The following is a 12694-nucleotide window of genomic DNA, read 5'->3' as shown; positions in this document are numbered from 1 at the left end:
TTTTTTTTTTTTTTTTTTTTTTTAACTGTGAAAAGCGAGTTCCAATTCGAAGCAATGCGATGTCAAAATAGCTTCATCTTTCCTGTCGAGACGGGAATGAAGACGGTCAGACGAAGAGAATTAATTCGATTCTTGTTTATCTATGTTTAATCTCTAAAATAAATAAATATTAAATTGTATACAAGTAATTTATTACCGGGTTTGTTTTGTAACAAACCCGGTGGATATTGTGAAAAATTGAAAGAATTCGATGGAGGAAGTGATTTATGTAGAATTTTCCAGGAATGAGGAGATTACACGTGAAGTCATTATATCCGTAGAATCTTGTTGTAAATTTTCAAAATTTTAACTTTATATATTTTACCTTGTACATATATGTGTATATATATATATATTGTATTTTTCGTTGGAACGTTTATCATTCTTTTTAATTTTCCTCCTTATCTCCATACACAACTGCTATAACTGCGTATCATGATTATGCGTAATTTTTGTAGTTAAGAAAAATGTATTCTTTTCCATTATCGAGTAAACATCGAGCATAGACGAATGTTACATCATTCGTAGTTACTTGCAAGTTTCTCACTGTTGACTTGGAAATTTAATATTTTACTCGGTGAAACCACCTCTCTTTTTTCTCTCTCTCCCTCCCAGTTTTACATTGTTCGTTCTTCGTGTCTTCGTTGATGAGCGATCAGATCGCATCTTCGTGTTATAATCTTCCAATTTCAAAGAAATTAAGATATCTCAACGTTTCTCTAAATATTTATGAAAAATATTCATGAATTTCATCAATTATACTTGGATCTATTCATTTATGTATAAGATAAATCTTATCTTAACGTTAGAACTATTAAAACGATTAAAATGATTGTTTTTATCAATTAAGAAATATACATATATATATATATATATATATATATATATATATATGTTAGTAGTAAGTTTTACAAAAATCAAGAATGAGCGAATATGAAGGTTAAAAATATCCCTAGATCGTGGCAACAGATTCAAAAAGTATTAATTATACTTGCAATCTTGATACATTCACAAATCCATTTGAAACAATCGTTTTTAATCATCGCGATTGGAAGAATATAAGCAGAAAATACGTCGTACTTGTAAACTTAGATAATCGGTAAAAAGATGATTTTTACCTGGAAACAGAATCCAATCGTATCGAATACATATTTCACATTTGTATTTCATGTTGTATAAATTATTTTGCAATTAATATTAATTCCAAAACAAACGGCGATATTCCCAAAGTTTCCGCTAGTTTTCTTGTATTGAAATCTTGTTGTTCGTAGATACGAGTCAGACCTTTCGACCTTCTTCGCGTTTATGTAAACACGCATTCGCATATTTTCTTTATTTCGACGAGGGAAATGTGGATGACCCGATTTTCCGATCGATACGATTTATTTACAAAGAATAATTTATGAAAAGATAAATTGCTCTCGAAACTTTGGATTATTGTCGATTCTTCTTCTAATATTCTTAATCTCTCGACGATTCTTATCTTAGAACGTGCGCGCTTGTCGAACTAAAATAAAAGAAACGAACTAAAATTAAAAAATATTAGTTTGACTTTAAAAAAAAAAAATACAGTGGAGTATCGATTATATTAAAAATTTGGACGTAAAGGAAAAATAGTGATACAATTGGATTAAAATGTATAAATTATTGAGAAAAAAATGAACGAGAACGATCACGAGAAAAATTCGAAAAGATAAAAAATGTTTACATACCGTCTGCATATTCTCACGTAGAATTGTTGTACAACGCGAAATGGAAAGTCATGATTTTAAACATTATTACATTATTGCACGTGTATCTTTTTTTTTCAACTCTTTTTTTTTTTTATTAATATTAATTTTACGATTATGTTAAAACGTGCATCGATGAAATTCAAATAGGAAGAAACATTGGCATCGTAATTACGTGCTATTCGTGTCTTTATCATTATTATACAATCTCTGTTACTTAACGTTATCTCATTTTACGAGATTGAATTTTGCAAGTCAAACGAAATTTATTCCTCGATACTTTTCATTTGTATATTATTTTTAGTTTTGTTGGATATGTATCTCGTGCAATTATGTCGTCGCATGCTTATTTATTATGTTGACGTATATTTTAACGGAATAAAAAAATGATAGTTCAAGTTAGTACTTTCGTTTATTGTGAAAAATTTATTTATTAATTTGTATTTAAAATTATAATAGAAAAAAATAGAAGAAGCTTTTCGAATTTTCAATTTTACTATTTCCAATTAGTCGAATAAGAGAATTCCTTGATTAATTCCTAAATAAAACCTCCCATTTCGGTCTCGAAATTAGAAGCGAAATAAAACGAGTTGAATCGTTCCGTCACGCCACATATATTTCGCTGCATCTCTGCCTCGCTTATTCTAACTTGAACGATCTTTATCCCACGAATTATTATTATAACTTTCTCTCCAACCAACCCGTGACACTTTTTCACTCGCGTTTCTAATACGATATTTAGTATCTACAATTCAGATACAGAATCTAAATCAAATCTATTCGATTCGATTACAATTAACCTAAAATTTTCGACATTTGGCACGAGACAAGACAAAAAATAAATAAAGAAACATCTACTAAAATCTACTTTGCCTTAAGAATAAACAAAATCTCTGTTCCAATCACAAAAAAAAACCGAATCTAGTAGTCTCTTCTAAAAAGGATCAAATCCAACTTTCCAACGACGATCGACGCGTCTATCGCGTCACGTAGAACGTTGAACGAGAAATTCGTTTCGTCTCCAGTCAACTGTGACGGCGCTAGCGTCGACTAGAGAACCAGAGATCTCGCACGGCGCAGCAGATTCGAAAAGGTCGAAGCATTTCAAATGCAAATAACATTTCTCTATTCGTAAGGGAATATAACGGCGGCCGGTGATTGTAAGGGAATCCAAGTGGGTCCAGTTTGGTTAACGTCGTTTTACGTTTGATAATTATTCGCATCCAGCGGCGTGGAATATCAAGTTGAAATTCTTGAAACTACGCTCGGTCCAGTCACGTCTCCACGCGTGTTGCATTCACTACCGGCTTCACTTTCTCCGATATATGGCTCACCGTCTCTCCCCCCCTCCCCTTTGGATCTTTATTATTTTCACGTCTATGCTTGCACGTTCGAGATGCTGAAATGAATTTTTCTGGAGAACGGTCTGGTAGAATGGCGAATGAGAAATCTCTCATAGATATGTGTATATTTCCAGACGATTAGGTTAATTAAGTTTCGTTTTTTAAAGCGAATACAAATATTCCACATTTCTCTAGAGTTTCGGGCAATCTCTGATGGGTTTTTGTACCATCTAGTATTTTAGTTTTTCTAACTTTAAGTCGAGGCAAGTGTAGAGCTTTGGATATTTTTTGGAAAATCTTCTCTCTCGTTTAAAAATATATTACTTCTTTTTTTACCTAAAAATATCAAGTAGAACGTTAAAGAAAAAAAAAAAAAAAAAAAGAGATATCAGAATGCACGGATAGATATTTCGAAAATTGATTTTAATAGTTGTGATTACGTTTCAAAGCAATACATAACAATTTATTTTACCTTGAATGCTAGATATCGAAGTGTCAACCGGTTTTTAAGTAGATAAAGTGTTTACGTGTCAGACACTGAATAAATAACTGTCAAACATAAACGAGTAACCGATAATCCAATATATAAACCGTGAATTTTTTAATACCAAATGTCTTTTCATTCAATCTAACAGATATTCCACGCGATACTAATAAAAAAACGAACGAATATAAAGAATATAAAGAGATCATTTTGATGACATGAAATAATATAAATATACGTTTAATTCGAATCGAAATTTTCCCTTTTACTCCGTGATCAAAAATTTAAATAGAACGTTGCTAAAAAATAGATTTTTCTAAATATTTCGATCGATAATTTTAATCGTAAAGAAAAATTTTTACATTTCACTTTTCTTCGCGATCTAATAACGAACGATCGAGAAGAAGGTGGATTCCACGTCGATCGGAAGACGAACCCAAGACGAACTCCTCCTCGAAATCGTGGCGCGGAGGAAGCTTGGCAAATATTTAAAACGGCCTTGTACGCGCCAGTTCCTGCAACTTTTACGTCACAGGTCAAGCACATAGGGGACACGCTCGCGCTATCGGTGCACCGTGCTTCCAGTTCGTTACGTAATCCCGCATTGATAAGGAAATAAAGTTGGTCGCCTTGACATTGCCCTCCTCGTAAATACGATTCTCCAGTTCTTCTCGCGCTTTGAACGTTCGAGGGAGGATCTCGAAGAACATAACCTAAAACGGTTCGTCGAAAGTTGACTCGGCGAAGAGAAAATTTGATAGTCGAAAATCACTTCGATGAAATAAGTGCAGTGGCAAAAGTTTTAAGCAACGAAAAGTTCGAACGTGTTATAATAAGTAATTAATTCGAAGAAAATTTATTCGAAATTCTTAACTTTGGTTACTCTTTCAACGAGGTTATGTTTATTCTTTAACCTCGATTATAACGTTATTAGATCGAAGGAAAATGAAATTTTTTTTGGAAATTTCCTACGAGAAATGTAAAAATTTTTCCTTACGATTAAAATTATCGATCGAAATATTTAAAAAAAGTCTATTTTTTAGCAGCGGTATCTCTATCGCGATGATGGTTGAGTTAGGTTAGGCATTTAGAAAAATGTAACGATTTAGATTAGATCGGATATTTCGCGACTCTTTTAGTAGTAAATACACATTGCACGACAGAGATAAAACTATTTCGCTCTCGTTTTAACTAATTTAAAAAATACACTCGTATACCCGTTTTAACTGATCGACTCTTCAAAGATCGTTCGATTTTATATTTATAGATTGGAAAACTTTGCCTCCTCATCTCTGTACACTGTGCATTTCTTATTATTATTATTAGCAACTAAGATAGCATCCCTCGTCTCGTTCCCGTTGACAAACTGTAAATTGTTACATCGAGTATATCGCGTCTATCTTCAAGCTGATTCACTCGATAATTGATACAGTTTACGTAATTACGAGTTGAATCCAACGTTATGGTAATTACTCATGAAACGGGCCTTTTTAGAGATAATTCATAGCAATTTTATATAGTCGATAATTACGATTATTAAAACCGAAAGAGATACACGGTATCGACGATAAAAAAAAAAAAAAGAAAAAGAAAAAAAAGTTTGAAATCATCGTTCATCTTCCATTTTACAATTCCATAAAAATTTTCCATTATTTTCCAAGCTTTCGAAAATTCTTCCTATTCACACTCCACCGCTACAATCCTTCTCCTCTCTCGAAATCTTTTCATTTATGAGCCGTAACATTTCTTCTAAATTTTTATATTTGTTCATGTATATTTGTTCTCGTAAGATTTTCGCCATTGTTGCTTTACTTCACGCCCTATTCTCTCTGGAAAAGCAATAGAATTCTCGCGCGAAGAGAGAGAAAGAGAATTGATCGGGAGAATTTATTGCGTAATCGCGTTAACGCGAATCGTAAGCTGGATGGAACGAGTCTCGTGTACACAAGTTACAGATGATTTTATAATAGTCAAATTGAACGTATTATATCATAGAAATACACACACGCACGACCTGCGCGCGTAACGAGTTGATCGGTCCCCCCCCCCTCCCCCTCCCCGATTACGTTGCACACGTTGTATTCAGATGTGTGCACAACATACGAAACGCGTTATTAAGTTTTTGCGTTGATATATATATTACGCGATGGAATTTATTTTTTGCGTTTCCTCGCATTCTGCGATTTATTCTTCGCTTGTAATTCATGACATCGAATCGATTTTCTTTTTTTTTTAATAGTCGGTAACACACTATTGTTAAAGGTATCGTTTATAAATTGCTATTAAATTACGAAGAAGATATTTCTCTCTGAGAAGGAAAAAGATATTTTTAACGATAAGAATTGTGGAAAATTTGGTCCTCTATGGACCAAATTTCATTCATTTCATTTGAAATTACTTTGAAAAAGATATTTTTGAGAATAAGAATTATGGAGGCCCTCTACAGGCCAAAATTTTAACTAATTTCTTCCTTCGAGAAAAGTCTTTGTACNTAATATATATAATATAATATAATATATATATAATTTATATAATAATAAAAATTTTAACTTCCTTCGAGAAAAATCTTGGTACAGGTTACTTTGAAATTACTTTGAAGATAAGATGAGAATGATAAGAAGAGGCCCTGTATAGGCCAAAATCTAAATTTCTTCTTCGAGAAAAGTCTTGGTACTTTCAAATTATTAAGAAGATATTTTTAACGATAAGAACTGTAGAGGCCCTCTATAGGCCAAAATCTAAACTATTTTTAATTTCTTTCTTCGAGAAAAGTCTTGGTACTTTGAAATTATTAAGAAAATATTTTTAACGATAAGAACTGTGGAGATCCTCTACAGGTCAAAATTTCAACTAATTTCTTCGAGAAAAGTCTTGGTACAGATCACTTTGAAATTACTTTGAAAAAGATATGTATAACGATAAAAATTATGGAGGTCCTCTACAGGCCAAAATCTAAACTAATTTCTTTCTTCGAGAAAAGTCTTGGTATTTTGAAATTATTAAGAAAATATTTTTAACGATAAGAACTGTGGAGATTCTCTACAGGCCAAAATCTAAACTAATTTTTTCCTTCGAGAAAAGTCTTGGTACAGATTACTTTAAAATTACTTTGAAGAAGATGTTTCTAACGATAAGAATTATGGAGGTCCTCTACAGGCCAAAATCTAAACTAATTTGTTCCTTCGAGAAAAGTCTTATGGTACAGGTTATAATAATCGATCCTTGACAACAATGTTATTTATCGATGAAATTATGAAATGGAATTACGAATTCGTATTTTACACTCGTCTTTCGTATACACGTATCTGTTCCGATGTATGGACAATGTAAAGCTCGGTGTATATAAAGCTGGTGATGGTTTGCGAATATCACAATAGGTTCGAGGATACAGATGTTCAGAAACGGACGAGGCGACGTATTAAATGAAAAGATTCTAACGACCCTTCATTCCCACCTGACACTCTTCCATTCTTGTATCGATACTATCGTAAATACGATAAATTGAATATATATATATTAGCTTTGACCCCCATTCAATTTTATACAATCAATGTTATACAAATATATTTTCACGCGGCTTTATTTTCCAACAGTGCTTCTTTTGTCATTTTCGTCCGTTTGTAGTATCAAATTTTCTTTTTTTTTTTTTTGATAGTTAATATATAATTCGAACGAAACATATTCTCATTTGATCCATCTTGTGGTTTAACGATACTATTGGATATCAAAATTGGCAAAAAAAAAAAACACTCACACAGAATAAATATACACAGTCCAATAATTACTTACAGATAACAATTACAACCAATTTGCATCGAAAACATAATAGAAAGTTTGTAAACAAACAAAAAAAAAAAGAAATAAGGAAAATTACCATTCACGTTCAGAATACGAAAAAAGTATAAATACGGTTTGCACGGTATTATGTACACCGCGTATACTGCATGCTCACCTACCACACATTTTCGTGCTTCTCACCGAGAACTCCAGTTGAATTCCAGTTACGTAAGCTTGTACCGACAACAGTACAACAATTTAACCACGTGATTATATAAACGTCATCAAGCCTGCGCCTGACAGATTATGTCTTGTCGCCGACATCCCCTATCGTCGGATCGGCGAGTCATAAAAACGGCTCCTTTCTTTCCCCCGACAATGAACACGGTGTACACGGTGTAGAGTATCGAAAGTAACGAGATAAATGCGATGGAATTATTTCTATTATCTTTCTATCTTCAAACGAAATTTTCGAGCGGATTTAAATCGAATTTCAAGTTTATCGAAGGAAATTTTTAATCAGAATCTAATAAATTTCTTAATTTTTCTTCCCTCTTCATTAAAATAGAAAAATATGAAGATTGAAAAAGAATGTAGAAACGTATACGTAAGAATGTTTGGGCGCTAGCAGTGACGTGGCGCTAGTGTCGTCTAACGTTAAACATTCGTCCACGAACTGTGGCTACATTAAACCGTTTGTATCTTAAAAGTGTAATGCGTTTTAACGATTAATATACTTAATAGCGTTAACACATTCATTCATACGATACGAGAAATTTTAAAAAAGATGTACGTTCTGTACATTTAATTACCAAGATAAAACTAAATATCTTGTTATATCTTATGATAACTTATTAACTCGGTTTACCGACAAATTTTCGCGCGATTGCATTAAGGTGGATACGTTAAAGCACGTGGGCGTTTCCATCGACTTGTTCCCCACGATTGAACGCCGCGCCATTGTAATAAGAAGCTATAAAACTGTGCAATTTTTATCTCCACGTTTCTCTTCGCGTTATCGAGATTTCAGATCAGATGAAAGATAGCCACTTTTCACGCGCCAGCGAATCGACTCGAAATTTCCGACTCTGCCCCGTGATAATTTTGATAAACGACAAAGCGGAGTATTTCAATTGTGCAACCTGTTGTGATTTATCGATCCTGCGTGAACGAATGAAAATGAATAATTGTAGAATAAAGTCTTATTAATTGACGAGTTAAAATTTACGATATTTCTTTCTAAATTTGTTCCAAGAATTTTTTGTCAATCTTCATATTTTTCTACAATGAAGAGGGAAGAAAAATTAAGAAATTTGGATTCTGATTAAAAATTTCGATTAAAATCCGCTCGAAAATTTCGTTCGAAGATAGAAAGAATTTTTTGTTAATTTATTTGTCAGCCATTTATCAGCGTCTAATTAACGATTTCGTACGTGCGTTTTTCCCCCCTCGACTTTGTTTATCGAGAATCGAAAAGTAAAAATACGAACCGGGCTTCTTAATTTATACGCCTTGCGTATTCTTGTTTCGTTCACGTCTGACTGGGCAATTCGGTGCTTAATTAACAACTTGTATCGAGCCAATTATAAAAACGTAACAATGATACGAAAAGAAATGAGATCCGCTAATTTGTCACGCCGTCAACATTATCGATCAATCTTTCCTCCGCAGCTTCATTTTTCGCAATATTTTCTTTGATTAAACTCAATTAAAACTAGGAAATTAGTTGAATTTTACGACTAATCAATGATATTCTATTTTTAATGTAACATTCTGCAGCTTCGTTTTGTACAATATTTCCTTTGATTAAACTCAATTAAAACTAGGAAATTAGTTGAATTTTACGACTAATCAATGATATTCTATTTTCAATGTAATATCTATTTCTTTTCAATTTTATCCGAAATATCTGCCATTACGTATCTTTGTTAATAATCGATAGAAAATTTTCTTTCGAGGAAAATACAACGACAAAGAAAAAAAAAGAAAAAAATAAGAAATTTCCTCGACGAGATAAAATTCTTAAATTTTATTTCATTAAACCATTATTCGTATTCTTTTATAATGTGTGTATATATATATATATATATATATTCGTGTAAATTCGAAATGTTCGTAATTCGAACCACGCACGTCGAATTTTCTGCAAATCGGGCAAAATTCGAATGGTTCGTTATCGCGAGTATTAATTATTAATTTATCCTCCTACAAATTCTAATATACATATTATTTTAACAATTTAAAGTAAACGAGAATGCATAATCGAACCTTTTTGTATTGCAGATAATTGGGCCATGCAGCCAAATGAAGGGTCAAGTGGGACTGGTCGAGGTAGATTTGAGGGTATTTATATCACTTTTCCCCTACAATTATACATTATTAATAACAACTTTCTCTCTCGATCGATAAATAATCCAATTTCCAATAAATTGTATCAATAATAATTCACAAGTTCAACGATCATTAGAAACAAAAATCTTCTTCTCTAGAAAGAAATATAAAATTGGTAAAAAGGTATAAAAATTGGCTTGCACAATTCAGAGAAAATTTCAGAGGAAAATAAACGCGTGAGGATACTTGGAATTAACACATTGACGAGGGAAACAACATTGGTTCGTTTTATATAGGAGCATAATTAGGGGACGAAAGAATACGATTTCACGGGTTCAACAGGTTGGGGGGCAGGGTTGGTATTGTGTTGCACGGAAGATTGACCAGTGTTATCTTACCAATCAACGCGGGAATTCTCTTCTGGTCACTCGAGCGTGTCCGGGAAAAATAATCGATACCTCGAGACGCCATTATTTCTTTTTTTCTTTTTTCAACCAAAACCAGGAGAATTTTTACTTTTTACCTTATTTACTCTTCTCCATTATAATGGATTGATATTACCGTGAAAATTAATAATGTATCGTAAACTTTGTGCAGATTTAATGAAATATATATACCGAAATTTGAACTAAAATAGAATCGTTCACTTTGCTTATAAAATTATATTATAAATATATAAAAATAATATATAAAAATATATTACAAATTATATTACAAAATTAATAAAATAAGATTAATAAAATTATACGTAAGATAAGATTAACAAAATTCCTCTATTTGAAAAAATGAAAATCGAAAATCACGAGTTACACTCGTCCCAGCGATACGACAAATTCTATATAAATCTATATAAATTCTATATAAATCTACCTCTCTAAAACGTGCTGCCGCTTCTTACACCCGCTTCAACTATCTCAAAAAAAAAAAAAGAAAAAATTCACCACCGACACCATCGATGCTCGATCATCACCGCGTCCAATATCCAATATCTCTAACTAACCCGCTTCCGTTCGTCACATTTCCGGATTAACAGGGAATTTCCACGATCCCATTTCAAAAATTGACCGTGTATCCTATAAGCCGATTGCCCAACAACACTAACAAAGGTTAAGGTTCTCAAAACTCTTGCTCCAACAACCTGCCCGATATAATTGGACGATCTGCAGCTGAACACAACACCGATAAGCTGACGACACCGATCCGAAAAACAGGAGGGGAGGGGAGGGGGACTCGTGCGAAATCAGCCTCGTCGAATTAATCGAGCGAGGCTCATCCCTCCTCCTCCTCCTCCTCCTTCTCCGAAAAATCATCGCTAATGAGAGTACGCCCCCTCCCCCTTCCTCCCTGTGGTCACTTCAAACGGTCCACGTCGACGTCCGTGGATCGAAAGGGGGTGGGGGGGAGGGATGGTATCGATGACAATTATCGTCCGCGTTACAAACGGAAATCGGCGCGTGCACCACCTCCTCCCCTCTCCCCCCTCCGGGGATTACGTAGATCGTAGCAGATCGGGTTTGGATTCGCGTAATTAGCGTTAATTAAACGCGAACGTGCGCTTGGGAATGTTGGCGAGGGGGAGAGGGAGAGAGAGAGAGAGGTTTTGGGGAACAACAATTGGGGAGGGGGGAGTCGCGTGAGGCATGGGACACGTGTCGTAGCGAAGAAAGTGGATCTCTTCGATTTTTGAATTGGTTTGGTTGTTCGAAGGGGGCGCGAATTTTTATTGGAGAAAATTTAGAATTTGGGATTACGATTTTTGTAATTGGGTTTGTTGTATCGTACGATGTGATTTTTTTGTTTTCTTTTTTTTTAGAAAATTCCATTATCGCGAAAGACGTGTAATTATCGTTAAACTTTTGAAAGTAAAGACAAAGGCGAATTATCGTTCACTGAGGAAATAAAAATAGATAATGCTTGTAACTTCGATAAAAGAGCTTCGATTGCTATTAAAGAAATTTCCAAGTTCTTTTCCATTATGATAATCCAATTTTTATAGTGCAAAAGTAATGATTAATACGCACGTGCCTCTTTCTAATAAGATGGATACACGGAAGCGTGGAAAGCTTGCTCGAACTGTATGTAAAAAAGAGAGAAAAAAAAAAGAATAATGATAAATTTCTTAAAATTATTTAAAACGCGCGCGCTAAACTATTTTTTTAAAATAATAAAATTTCTCAAATTCTTATATCTATTGATTGCAAAAAAAAAAAAGAAAAAGAAGAAAAAGAAAAATTGTTGTAAACATACAAGTATAAATATTTATCATAAGCTTATCAGATATCGATAAAATAAGAGAAACTTTTTTCATAAAACACAACCACCCTCGCGCAGTTTCCCTTCTTCGAGTTGTTTACAGGAAGAGTCTTTACAACGAGTTCGCAAACGTCGATTCGACGATTTTCTTCGATGAATTTCGATCGTACGACAACGTAAAAACACAGAAACGTAGTATCATCTCGAAACGTCCGAGAATTTTCAAGCTTCATCAATTTCACTTTGCATTTTAAATCTTTTTTTCAACAACAATTTAGAAAACTTTGAAAAGTTTCTTCTAAATTTTTCTGAAAGAAAAAAAAAAGAAAAAAACGATCAGAAAAATGGGATATATTTGAAAATATATCTCTTTCTTATTATTCCTCTTCCATCTTTTTCGCGTTTTAATTTTAAGAAATATTCACGCGTATTTATCGACTCGATGAAATAACGATTTCTATCGAGCAGCACACACGCGTACACACACACACACACACACACACACACACACACACACACGAGCACATACGCACACGCGGTGTGAAATATGTTGGTATTAACGTCTGGCCCGAACAATTCGCATTTAGCCGGCTTCCCGTGATAGATATCGGGAAGAAATTCCTTAAAATGCATATATTTTTAAAGGTGACGATGTCTCGAGAGCTCGAGTGTCATGTGTAAATTCTTATCATCGAAATGTATACATTTGCGAGAGATAAAGAGGAGCGAATTATGGA

General features: G+C 33.5%; 2 long non-coding RNA genes across 2 annotated transcripts in view; one reads left to right on the top strand and one right to left on the bottom strand.

Moving 5' to 3' along the window:
• The window catches only part of LOC122710672, an 18195-nt gene extending 5545 nt beyond the window's left edge, over positions 1 to 12650 (top strand). The window contains exons 2-3 of the long non-coding RNA XR_006345973.1: positions 9657 to 9716; positions 12603 to 12650. This is a non-coding gene — a long non-coding RNA (uncharacterized LOC122710672). The remainder of the gene's footprint in view (positions 1 to 9656; positions 9717 to 12602) is intronic.
• Positions 639 to 3750, bottom strand: LOC122710673. Its single transcript, XR_006345974.1, has 4 exons — positions 3585 to 3750; positions 1752 to 3448; positions 1158 to 1546; positions 639 to 758 (listed from the first exon to the last, which is right to left on the bottom strand). It is a non-coding gene; the product is annotated as an uncharacterized LOC122710673 (long non-coding RNA).
• Positions 12651 to 12694: the final 44 nt, after the last annotated feature.

The sequence above is a fragment of the Apis laboriosa genome, unplaced genomic scaffold (assembly GCF_014066325.1).
Source record: "Apis laboriosa isolate Shangri-la unplaced genomic scaffold, ASM1406632v1 scaffold14_cov150, whole genome shotgun sequence".
In the NCBI taxonomy this organism is placed as follows: domain Eukaryota; kingdom Metazoa; phylum Arthropoda; class Insecta; order Hymenoptera; family Apidae; genus Apis; species Apis laboriosa.
Note: the sequence above shows the minus strand (reverse complement) of the source record. Positions and strands in the feature narration are given on the sequence as shown.